This window comes from Anser anser, assembly GCF_964211835.1.
Source record: "Anser anser genome assembly, chromosome: 11".
Lineage (NCBI taxonomy): Eukaryota > Metazoa > Chordata > Aves > Anseriformes > Anatidae > Anser > Anser anser.
The window spans coordinates 21,578,411-21,589,348 of record NC_139732.1 but is presented as its reverse complement, the minus strand read 5'-3'; the positions used below and the strand labels follow the sequence as shown (position 1 = coordinate 21,589,348).

Below are 10,938 nucleotides of genomic sequence, written 5' to 3'. Positions count from 1 at the left end.
GCCAGTAAAACGTATTATGTCAGAATATGCTAGATCTATAAGGCTGGTTTCGGCAACATGTTGCAGCTGGTGGTGTGTATTTATAGCTTTTTTTTTTTTTTTAAGAAAAAAAAAACACTGGAAAGAGTAGAAAGCATTTTAAACAGCAAATTTGTCAATGTTTTTCCTTGCTGCTGAGTCGGACTATGGGTCGGCACTGGTTTAGATTAGCCATGTCCTGTGCAATTTGACAGTAGCGACATGAACCTGCAACGCATGAATCCGAAGCAAAGATAGGACTAACGAGGAGGAATTCAGGGAATGTTTTTCCTCGGAGCGCTGTTGCAGCGCGTACCGCGGGACCAGGGCTGCAGTGACAGCGCTAACACTTCCCAGAGCCGAGGACCCCAAAGCTGGAATGGCATTGCCCACCCTGAAAGTGAGAAGGTAAAGTTTATTTTTGTATTTTTTTTCTCCCCTTTCTCTCTCTCACTCTCCCATATACAGAATGTATCAAGACCACCAAGAGTGGCCCATTTTTTTTCACGATGATGTACAATTCACATTTGTTAATAAAAAAAAATTCTGCCTGAGGTCATCCACCTAGGGTTTTTTTTTTTTTTAAACAGGAAACGGGTTTCAGATGTTTATATGTTAAAAAGTAAGGCTGCTAATCTGCCTGCCCATTTAACAGGCATTGACAACTGTCAAATCTTTTCGCTTTACATTGCTGGCTTTTGAGCCAAGTTATGTATTTGCTTAATATTTTTTAAATCAGCAAAATAACCGCTATCATGCATTTGCTCGCTTTCTGGATTTACTTGCTAACACCAAGCAAAGCTGCCTCGGAAAGTGTAATCCAGCGTTTACCATAAAGTGAATCACGAGCTTTTGTGCTTATCGAGATAAACTGCTCGAGCAGGGCAGCGGGGAGAAAAGCGCTTGAGGAGCTGCAGCTTGGCTGACGTTCGATGCTTGTGCCCATCAGATGCAGCGAGCATATAGAAAGCTGCAAATTGAACTTTTGAAGCACTGGTGACTGTGATTTCAGAGTAAATAAAGGTAAATTTAATCTGCACTGGTAGACTTCCTCCCCAGTGCCCGATGTGCAGTCGCTGCTAGCACCACACATAACAGAGAGATGCGTTCCCCTGAAATAATCAATATTTTCATTTCCTTCTTTCTAGCCCATGCAGGGAAGAAACTGACAATATGCCATTAATACTGGCAGAGCAAAACTGCCCCGGCGGGCTCTGTGAGGCACCTTAAGGTAGGGAGCGATGCGCGTGCTGCATTGCCCACTGTTCCTCGCCTGGCTGTGGTGCAGCAGCCACGGCGTGGTTCATCCCAACAGCTTCTACACTTTATCCACCCTTCTGATCAAAGTACACCAGATTTGTGCACAGAGCCACAAACCCACCACCCAGTTAATGACGTTCCGAGAGTATGGGAATAAAATTCAATTAGTGAAGTGCTTCATGAATAAAAACGCCGAGAGTAGCAGACAAAACCTCCGAGTTGCTTTCCTTTGCAGGTAAAGGTCCCATGGATTCTCAAGCAAATTTATCCGGAAAAAGTGCTGGAGGGTCAGAGTCATTCTCTAATAAAACCTGATGGTTTTGAGAACATTGCTGAACTGTGCGTGTGAAATATTAATGATTTTTTACCACGATGCAGGCAAAAGCGATGCAGTAACAAAACGTATTATTTACTGGCAACACCAAAAGAGGAGTGATCGGAGTGCTAAAGGACAGAATCGTGGCATTCTAGCAAATGTAAAAGGAACCCTAGGAATTATTTTTCCATCTGAAAAGGAAAAAAAAAAAAGAAAGCCCACAACTTTTGAAGTTACTTTGTGCCACCAATTAATGATAGTTTTTCTTTCTGAGCCTTCTAGCAACAAAACCTGGCTTCTGACCTGAAATAAAACAGCAGTGATAATCCACCATTAAAATTCTATGTTAAACATACTGTGAAAAAAAAAAAAGGAAAAGAAATAATAATGATAATAAAAAAAACAGCAAGGAGAATTATTTTATTTTCACCACTTCAGCAACCACAGAACCCAGCATATCTGGTTCATTTTATCTGGTTACATGAAAAACCTTGCACTGCAAAACATCTCATATATAAATTACTTTCAATCTGTGTATGTAGCCTAATTTTTCTGTGTGCTGGCACTTTTTATTTTCAAAAAATCATGAAGATGCAGAACTGCAGGAGCCATTTCCCCCCGTTTTAGGGTGAAAACGGGCTGCTTCACAGCGCGACTGAGATCGGCGCAGCAGACACACGAGCCTGACACCCAACTCCCTGCTGTTCTCCGAGCAAATAGCCTCGGCCCCTCTCAAATACCTACTTTGGGGATTTCACTAATTCCGTCAATCAATTCTCTGTTTTCCTAAAAGCCAAAAATCTGTATCTAGCCAGCATGTTGAAGAAAAAATCCTCTTTCTTGGCACATCCTCTGTAACAAATGTGGAAGCTCGCTGATGACCACAAATATATTGTAAAAATGTGTAAACCAAAGGCAGTGATATTTTCCAAAAGAACACCTGGAAGGTGTAAATCAAAAATATTGTAAACACGTCAGCTGGGAACATACGACAGGCACACTGGTTTGCTGTGCACCCAGCCCATCGTGCTTTGGAAATCCGAATCGATAAATCAGGGGATGAACCTTGGACTAATAAACAGTTCTTTCATGAAAAGGAGATATTCTCTGCCCCTGGAGCCTAGCAGCGAACCGCTCATTGGAGTGGCAGCGAGAGATAAATTTGCTACATTTAGAAAAATACAGCAAGACACTGCTAATAACGGGATTCTTTAAAAAATCACTGCTCAAAGGAACTCTCAAATCAAGCTCGTCTTGTTTCATGCTTTGTTTAAATTTGCAGCAAAACTAATAACACTATCTAGCTGTTTTCCTAAGAAACATTTTTCGAGCATTTATTTCCCCTCTTAAGCTTTTTAAATGTTGATCAGATGCAAAGGTTATATTTTACGTCTGCCCTTTACTAAGGGCTGTGCTGAAGTGAAAGGGGCAGAGGGGGAAACGGGGAGAAAGCTCTGCAAAACGGAGAGAGAGCGGGAGCAGCCTGCTCGCTCTGCCGTGCTGCAAAAAGGAGCCCGGGGTTTTCCCTCATGGTTATCTCGGTCGAATGAAAGAAGCCCTATTAAAATGCTATCTTCTGGAAAGCGTCATAGAGGCATGAGGTTGGTAAACATCATAAAAACAACCCCTCATAAAAATTTTATGGCTTTACATTTCTGTACATTTTACAGCCAGCACAGGGAAAAGAAGCGACAGCAATTTCTCCGCCTTGATAGCAGGCAGGAACTTTTCCTTGCTTTCTGCTCATCAAAATAAATAAAAAGGCTGAAGCGCATTCGTTTCTCAGGCATTCGGTGGGATTATTTCACAGGCAGAAGAAGTCGAGGGGAAACCTAAAGGCTAAAAGAACCTCGCGGTGCTAATCTGTGAGCTATAAACAAGCATCGTCCTTTTTGGACACCACAATAGCCTTCTGCGTCACAAAACAAAGCAATTTATTTCACAGAGATGTGTGTTGTCTCTTTTTAAATGCACAGGGAAAAACCTGCCCGTACGCACCATCTCGTGCACGTCCTCGCCACTAATTATTAAGCCAGTCTGCTGTTGAGGGCCTTCAAATTGCTCCCCAAAAAGCAGCATAGACGTTTGCTTCCTGAATAGGTATTTATAGCTTCTGAATGGATCAAGTCATGAACAAAAAAAAGGTAATTGTGCTTGCAAGTAAGTATTTAAATATTTACATTTTAAATATATTTGCTGCCAGCTGCTGTTAGCAAGAAGAAAAGTAATTTGGGAAATCGCAACCCTTCCTATTTCCCACATTTTTTAACCATAATAAATGCATCTCTGAATTTAGCATGCCCCGCAGCCTGGCTGGCCAGTGGGGAGCCCAAGCTCATCACTCACTCGGGTAACGGGGCTGCGGGGCTCAGACGGGGGGCGTGCGGGGGCCGCGTCCGCGGCTGCGTTGGGCAGGGAGCCCGGGCAGCCCGAACGGCCGGGGCCGGCTCTCCTGTAAGCAAAACCCTCCTCCGGCCAGCGGCTGTGCTCATTTCTTGTTGTATGACCTCAAGAAGCAAGCGCACGTCCGAGGGCAGGTGGCCTGAGTCACATTTCCCCAAAGCTCCCCAGCCCCTGCGCTTGCCAGCGTGGCCCAACCAGGCGATGACGTCCGGGGATGCGCTGGGGATGCTGCGCCCCGTACCCCTGCCTACACCCCAGTTTAAGTCACACTGGAAAGTCCAGGACGCACTAAAATGTCAGACGGATGAGTAAGAGGGGGATATTGTGAAGAAATAGGGCAGATGGATCCCTGCGGCGCCCATCCCTGGGGCTGGGCATCATCCCCCCTGCCCCTCCTTCCGCAGGTGCTACGGGTGGCCAGCCGCCAGCACTCTTGCAATGGGTGGTTTTACCCTCATAAAAGTGCCAGTTTCCTTCATTTTTATTATTATTTTATTATTCAAATTATTTTTCCCTTGGCTTTCCATCTATCCATAGTGGATTTTACCCGTGGAAATTTCTGCCTCCTGGTGGGAACAAGGAGAGAGGCTTGCTAGGGCCAAACAACTCTGGACACCAATGAGGGTCCTTCCTGCTACCGAGGGTTTTTGGAGAAGATCTGCTTCTTCAAATGTTTCTGATGTCGAGAAGCCACCAAAATCTCTTCCAAAATCTCTATCCCAGCTTGCACGCCACGTTGTGCTCAGCTGAGGCAGACGTGCCCCATTGGCCTCGGGGATGCTCCACGGCCCGACCTCGTGAGCAGTCACACCACCCCCACGCTCCTCCCAGGGCAGCAGCTGAATTTGGGTGGCCGGGAAAGAGCCCTGCACAGGGATGGCTCCATATGACGCCTGCCACATCCTGCTGGTGGCCAGCGGGGACATCTCCACGGAGCCAGCACCTCCCTGCTCTCCTTTGCTCTCGGTTCATCCGGGTTCAAGCGCTGGCCTCTCTCTTGCCCTCGGGATGCTCGGTGTATTGCTGCAACCAAAACGCGCGCAAAGCAAACAGCTCCCGATGACACAGCTTGTGGTCACACATGCTTTACCACCTTCCTTGTATGACAGGGGGAAAAAAAAGAACAAAAAATAGCGCAATGACGTCAAGTGTTTCGTTCGCAAGCAGAATGAGGGGGAAGGAGAGCTGAACTTGTTTATTGGTCCGAGATGACCATCAGAGCTCCCACAGTCCTGAGCAGGAGCAGAATTACGCTGGTGGTGCTTAATGCATCATACGTAGGTGGCTCCTCAGAAAATGTTGATTTAATCAGTGCTCGGTAAAGATGTTCTTTAGTTAGTGAGGACTGCGGCAAATTCCTTCTGTTTAAGCTCCTGCAAATAGCAAAAGGATGAAAGTATAGGGCTGTAACCTCTGCATGTATGTAGTTCATCTCAGCATAAAGTTTCCTCCTCTAATCCCTTTTTTTTTTTTTTTTTTTAGTGTTTTAAATTTTTGCAGTGTCTAATACTTCTGGTGGGGGTTTTATTGCTGGGTTCTCCAGTGACTGTGCCACCGCTTTAGGATGGGAAAGGGAAGAGCAGAGATCACAGCCACGAGCTTTGCTTGCTTTTGCAGCTACCAAATGATCTTTGCCTCCATTTTTAAAGGTTTGGGGTAAAAATTGGCCCTGTTCTAATCAGTGTCAACTTTCCCACTGCCTTTTCATTGTGGGATTTCATTCTCCTGTCTTTACCTTTTCATCGTTGCATGTAGTGTGAGAAGCTTTGGTTGGGAGCTTACCAAAGCAAGAAAATCAGCCCGACTCTGGAACTACTATTGTTTACTTTAAAGCACATTTTGTTTCCATTTTGCTATAAATATAGATGAAGTGAAAATCTGCTGTTGTGTAGGCCCTGTCATTTCAGCAGCAGTTCAGCAGAGTTTCTCATATGGCCTCTCCAGTCCACGGAAAATCATTCAGGAGATGCTGGACCCCACCCTGCGAGGCATCACGTCCTTTTAATGTTTCTGCAAATCGGTGAAAGCTTGAAATTGCTCTGCCCTGGACAAAAAAAAAAACAAAAACAAAAAAAAAAAAAAAAAACAAAACAAGAGAATAAAATCTCATCTTCTCTTAGAACTAGGCTGAGAGCCGGTGAGTCCTTTAATACCAGGAAAAACAGCACCAAAAGTGAGAAGGATGCCCCAGTATTTTGTTTTCAGCGCCATTTAATTACAACACAGATTCACGTGCAGTGCATTTAGGTATTTGCTCTGTTATAAATATGTGGACTGAAAGTATTTTGCTTAACTAATTTTTAAATAAGATGGGAACACAGAAGACGGGTAGGAAAAGCAGAGGGCTAGGAAAACACAAATGTCAAATAGATGAGAGGTGCTTGAACACAGATTGCTGGCATACTCCTGCTATACCCCCAGTTCTTGTTTATTCAAATTACAATGCACCCGACCCTCGGAGAGGCAGGACAGCCCTGGGAGAGGTGCTGGGTGGCTTTAAGTTGTACCCTCGAGCCCTACTTCCCAGCCCTGTGTTGCAACACCATCCTTGAGACTCCAGATTCTAAGTGCTATTCTCAGGCCATTTCCTTACCCTATTTTGGCCTTTTGCACCCCAATCCCGCCTTATTGCCCAAGACCTGGAATCGGGGAGTATACAAATGCTCAGCTTGCAATAAAACCTGCCCCAGGCTGCGGTGTTTTATCCTGATTTTAAAGGAGAGCCTCCACCCACGGTTTCAATTTTATGACGCAAATTCAAAAACCATACGGAACATTCTGGCATCTCCCAGTTTCGGGTTTTCTACAAAAAGCCGTGCTGGTTTAAAAGGAGTGTTGGTGTGAGGAGACCTCATCCCGTCACATGCGTTTTCCCCTCTCCATAAATGCACAATGTAAAAATGCTGCGCTGAAAGGCACATACTCGAGGCTCTGTAGACATTTATGTGAAAAGTTATTGTTTACAGATCTGTCAGAAATTTTGCTTTGATGATGTAACATTGGCAAATGTCATATGTAACTTCCCTGACACTGTTTTTCTAACAAATGGCTCTTTTTGCCTGCCTTGACTGGAAAAAAAAAGGAGTTTGAAAGGACTCTGAACCTCAAAGCCATTCAAGTTTTGTCCCGCGTCTACCAGATTGGGTTTGATAAAACATCTGAGCTCTCACTGCAGAACTGGTCTGCTGGGAGCCCGCTGCTATTGCTTAGAGGAAAACGTGTCCTTTTATTAAATATTGTGTAACCTTGACTGAAAACGGGGTTGGAAAGGAGTTCGCCGCCGTATCTCTAGGAAAGCTGAGGGTCTCAGGATTAGCAGGGCTGGCAAGATAATGTGGTGTGCTTTTTAGGAAGACCTCATATATCACAAACAAAATCACGAAATACCAAAGTGGAGCAGGGAAGAAAAGAAACAAAACCTTAAAATGGCAGAGGGAAGGATTCAGACCCAGCTGAAGGTTTGGAGGAGCTTGATTCCCACACTTATGACGGAAGAATGGGGTGAATTTAGGCAAAACTGGAGCAGGGAAAGAAGCAGGGCTGCTGGAAGGGAAACAAATCAGAAAGTGCAACCAGGAGGCTTTACATCAGGGTTCAGCACCTCTTATTTTAGAAACAGGGACTGTAAGACAAAACAAAGAGATGAAGCTGAGGAAAAGGGGGTACATAATTTATTAATTATGCATATGGTTAATTAAAGGCACATGGGATTTGTGCCTTTCACTGCTTATGAGGTCCTCCACCAGCGCGCAGAAGCAGGAGCGGGCTCACAGTGGGGGAAATCCTCCCTGGCTACAAAGCTGCCCACAAAATGCAAACCGAGGCTGGGAGGAATTCCTTGGTTTTGACCATCTGAGGCTGGAAATGAACTGTCAACATCCGAGTATGCATTAATGCAGCCCACAGAAAAACCTCCCTCGTGCTGAGCAATTGAGGAGAGCAGGAAAACACCTCCGAGGGCACTTTTTGGTGTGCCAACACAAGCTGGCTCCATCTGCAAGGCATCTCTCTGGGGCATGCTATAAAAGAAACCTCCCTGAGGTTTCCTCTCCATCAGCCTCTGTGCAAAGCCGTGGATGGGAGCAGGGGCTGCCAACATCCAGATCCTCCTGCGGTGGGCAGCGCCTCGTCCCTTTCTCCCTGCCCAGATAAGAAACACTCCCTGGGCACGTCTTGCATCTAAACACCCTTGGCTCCAATAAAAAAAAAATCAGATCAGGCTCCAATTTTATTCACCACTCAGTTTTGCTATCCTTAAAAAGCACACTGTGCTTGATTTCTGGCCAGCCACCCAATTTTTTTCTTTGATTGTTATTATTTTCTCCAGCTCATTTGTCTCAACCAACAGGAAATCCATCACTTGCAGCACAGTGAGGTTCAAACGTGTCCCCACAGCTGCTCTGGCTGTGTGATGTGGGGTGGAAATGGGCTCATCTCCCCACTGAGCATCACTGCCGGCGATGCTACCTAAGCTAATCCCTCAAGCTGCAGTGATCTCTGGAAAAACAACACACCTGAAAGCATTTTAGCTGCTAAGAATCTGAAAAAGTCTTGAGGTAAATGGAAAGAGAAGGGAAATGGTAGGAAGTGTCGCTGTTGGTTTTAGGACTGGCCTCTGGAAATGCAAGATAGGTTAGTTTCAGCTCTTGAAAGACTGTAAAAAGGTTTCTGTGTTCAGGTTCGACACCCAGGAGAGGAAAACCTGTGTGCTGCTGGGCAGGGACAGAAGCGCCTTTCTGCCTGTGTCTTACAACGTGTGCCTTACTCTGGCATGGCGGGGGCTGTGGTAGAGACATCACATCTGATGTGACACTTCAAACATGTAAAACTCAGGTATTTTCCTTCCCTCCTCTGCTGCCTCCTCAGCTGTCCAAGAGAAATAAAACCAATAATCCTGGATAAATGTATTTTGCTAGTGCTTGAAATGAAGGCTGGCTCTGCCTACAGAGTCCGGCAGAACAGGGATGGGGATTCGGGAGAGGAATCGATGGATCACCCTGTCAGGAGCACCCATTGCAGTCTTCACGGCACTTCTTGCTGCTTGTGCAGTCCCTGGAGGAGCAGGGAGGGCAGGGAAGGACGGCTCAACTGGACTTAGAGCATCACAGGGAGCTCTGCTGGAAGAAACCACAACCACCCAGGTCCCCTGATCTTGTGCTCAGGAGGACGTGCAAATGTTTGCTGCTTTGTGATTTGCACCGGTGATCCTTTGCCTTGGCCATCATTGGAAGGAGAGGATGGCATCTGCCATTCAGAGTTCACCCTGGAGGTGGCCACCTGAGCAGAAGGACATACCAAAATTATGCTGATGAGGTATGGAAAAGTGGGGAGGAATGGTGGCCACTCTCTGAAATCTCCCTCAAAATACCACCCTGGGCAGGCTCCCCTCAGGCAGTGTTTATTTTCAACTTTCTGTGTGTACAAAGGAGAGTTTCTCCATGACAAGTGCTTACCAGTGCTTTCCTGGTGCTCCAGCGACAATGCCAGCACTAAAAGCAGAAAAGCAGCTCGCTTTCCTCTGCAAGGGGCCGCTGCGTGGTGAGATAATGCTCTTCCCAAAAGTGCGTGTTCACTGCTGCTGGGTGGCGGCCAAGAGCGGCCTCCCCATTCGTTCTGGAGGTGACAACAATGCACATGTGTGTCATTTCCTGACCTCGGTGGAAATTGCAGGACTGAGATTCACTGCCGGAAAAAAAAAAAAAAAAAAGAGCAGAAAGAGATTTGGAAAATCGAGGGCCTCCCCCTTAAAGACTCCACCTTCCAGATTGCTTCACTTTGATGTCAAGTGTCTCCTCACCCCGTGTGCTCCGCTGCCAATGCCAAGTCCTCCTCTGGACTCTGGGCCATCCTGTCTGTCCCCACAGGATGGGACATCTCAGCAGCCCGGGGCCGTGGGGCTGGTGCCCACCTCCAGCATTCAGATCCTGCTTGTGGATCTGCAGGGGATCGTTTGAATGTGACAGTTTTAAGCTAAAAAAAATAATATCACTAAAATATCCAAATATGTCCAAACAAGTCTGCCTATCCCCAAGACACCGTACAGCCAAGCACATCATTTAGAGCCACCCTGAAGCCATCACCACACCGAATTTCTTTGCTCCTGGACGTTCTTCAGATGGGAGAGAATCCGCATCACCGCGGAGCAACATTTGGGCTGCATCTAGTTGTCCATATTGCTGCTCGAGGGGTCCAGGGAGAAGGGCATGGTGTGCGGTTCCTTTGGGGCATTGCACTCCTGGAAGTGCTCCACGCAGTAGGAGCCTGAAGAAGGAAGGCTTGAATCCCTTCCAGCCGCTCTATCTTGTATCACTGCATTTTGGCAAAACACAGAACAAATGAGCGGCGGGGTCGGATAAACAAGCTTAAGGTAAACATTATCTGCATGTATATCCTGATTTATAATGTACGTGCATCAGTTAAAAATTTACTTGAATTTACCACAGTGTTTTAAGTAATGTTATTAAGAATGTAACTTCTTAGGAAAACTCAGTCTGTTTTTAGCCCAGACATGCAATTAGGGGAATTAGTAACACGATACGTCATCTTCAAGAACACACAGATACAGTGGTCAGAAACCTCATGCAACCCTCTGGAAGGAAATTTTGCTCGCAGCATATGTGAGTGCTCTCTTACAAGCCTCCTAATTCTCACCGAGAAATAATTTGACCTCCCTGCGCCAGCGCGCAGTCTGGGTGCGCTGAGGATGAGGCCATAGGTTTAGCATCCTCCTGTTGGGGGAGAAAAGGGGCCAAGGGAAGATCTCCAGGATGCTCACGCATGGTGGGGCATGAGGAATCTGCGGTGGCGTGGGAGGGGGGGGGAGCAGAGCTCGGAATTCACAGCCCTCTCCTCGAAGGCATTCAGGTGGGATCAGGGGGCGGCTGGTGCTCCCTGTGCAGCAAGAAGTGATGCCTGCTGAGCTCTGACACCCCAGGTTTGCC

At 46.4% G+C, this 10,938-nt stretch overlaps 1 long non-coding RNA gene across 1 annotated transcript; it reads left to right on the top strand.

Annotated features, from left to right (window-relative positions):
- Window positions 1-342: 342 nt before the first annotated feature.
- Window positions 343-1,611, top strand: LOC310905379. The gene is made up of 3 exons (XR_014588979.1): window positions 343-426; window positions 1,167-1,249; window positions 1,514-1,611. It is a non-coding gene; the product is annotated as an uncharacterized lncRNA (long non-coding RNA).
- The last annotated feature ends 9,327 nt before the right edge of the window (window positions 1,612-10,938 follow it).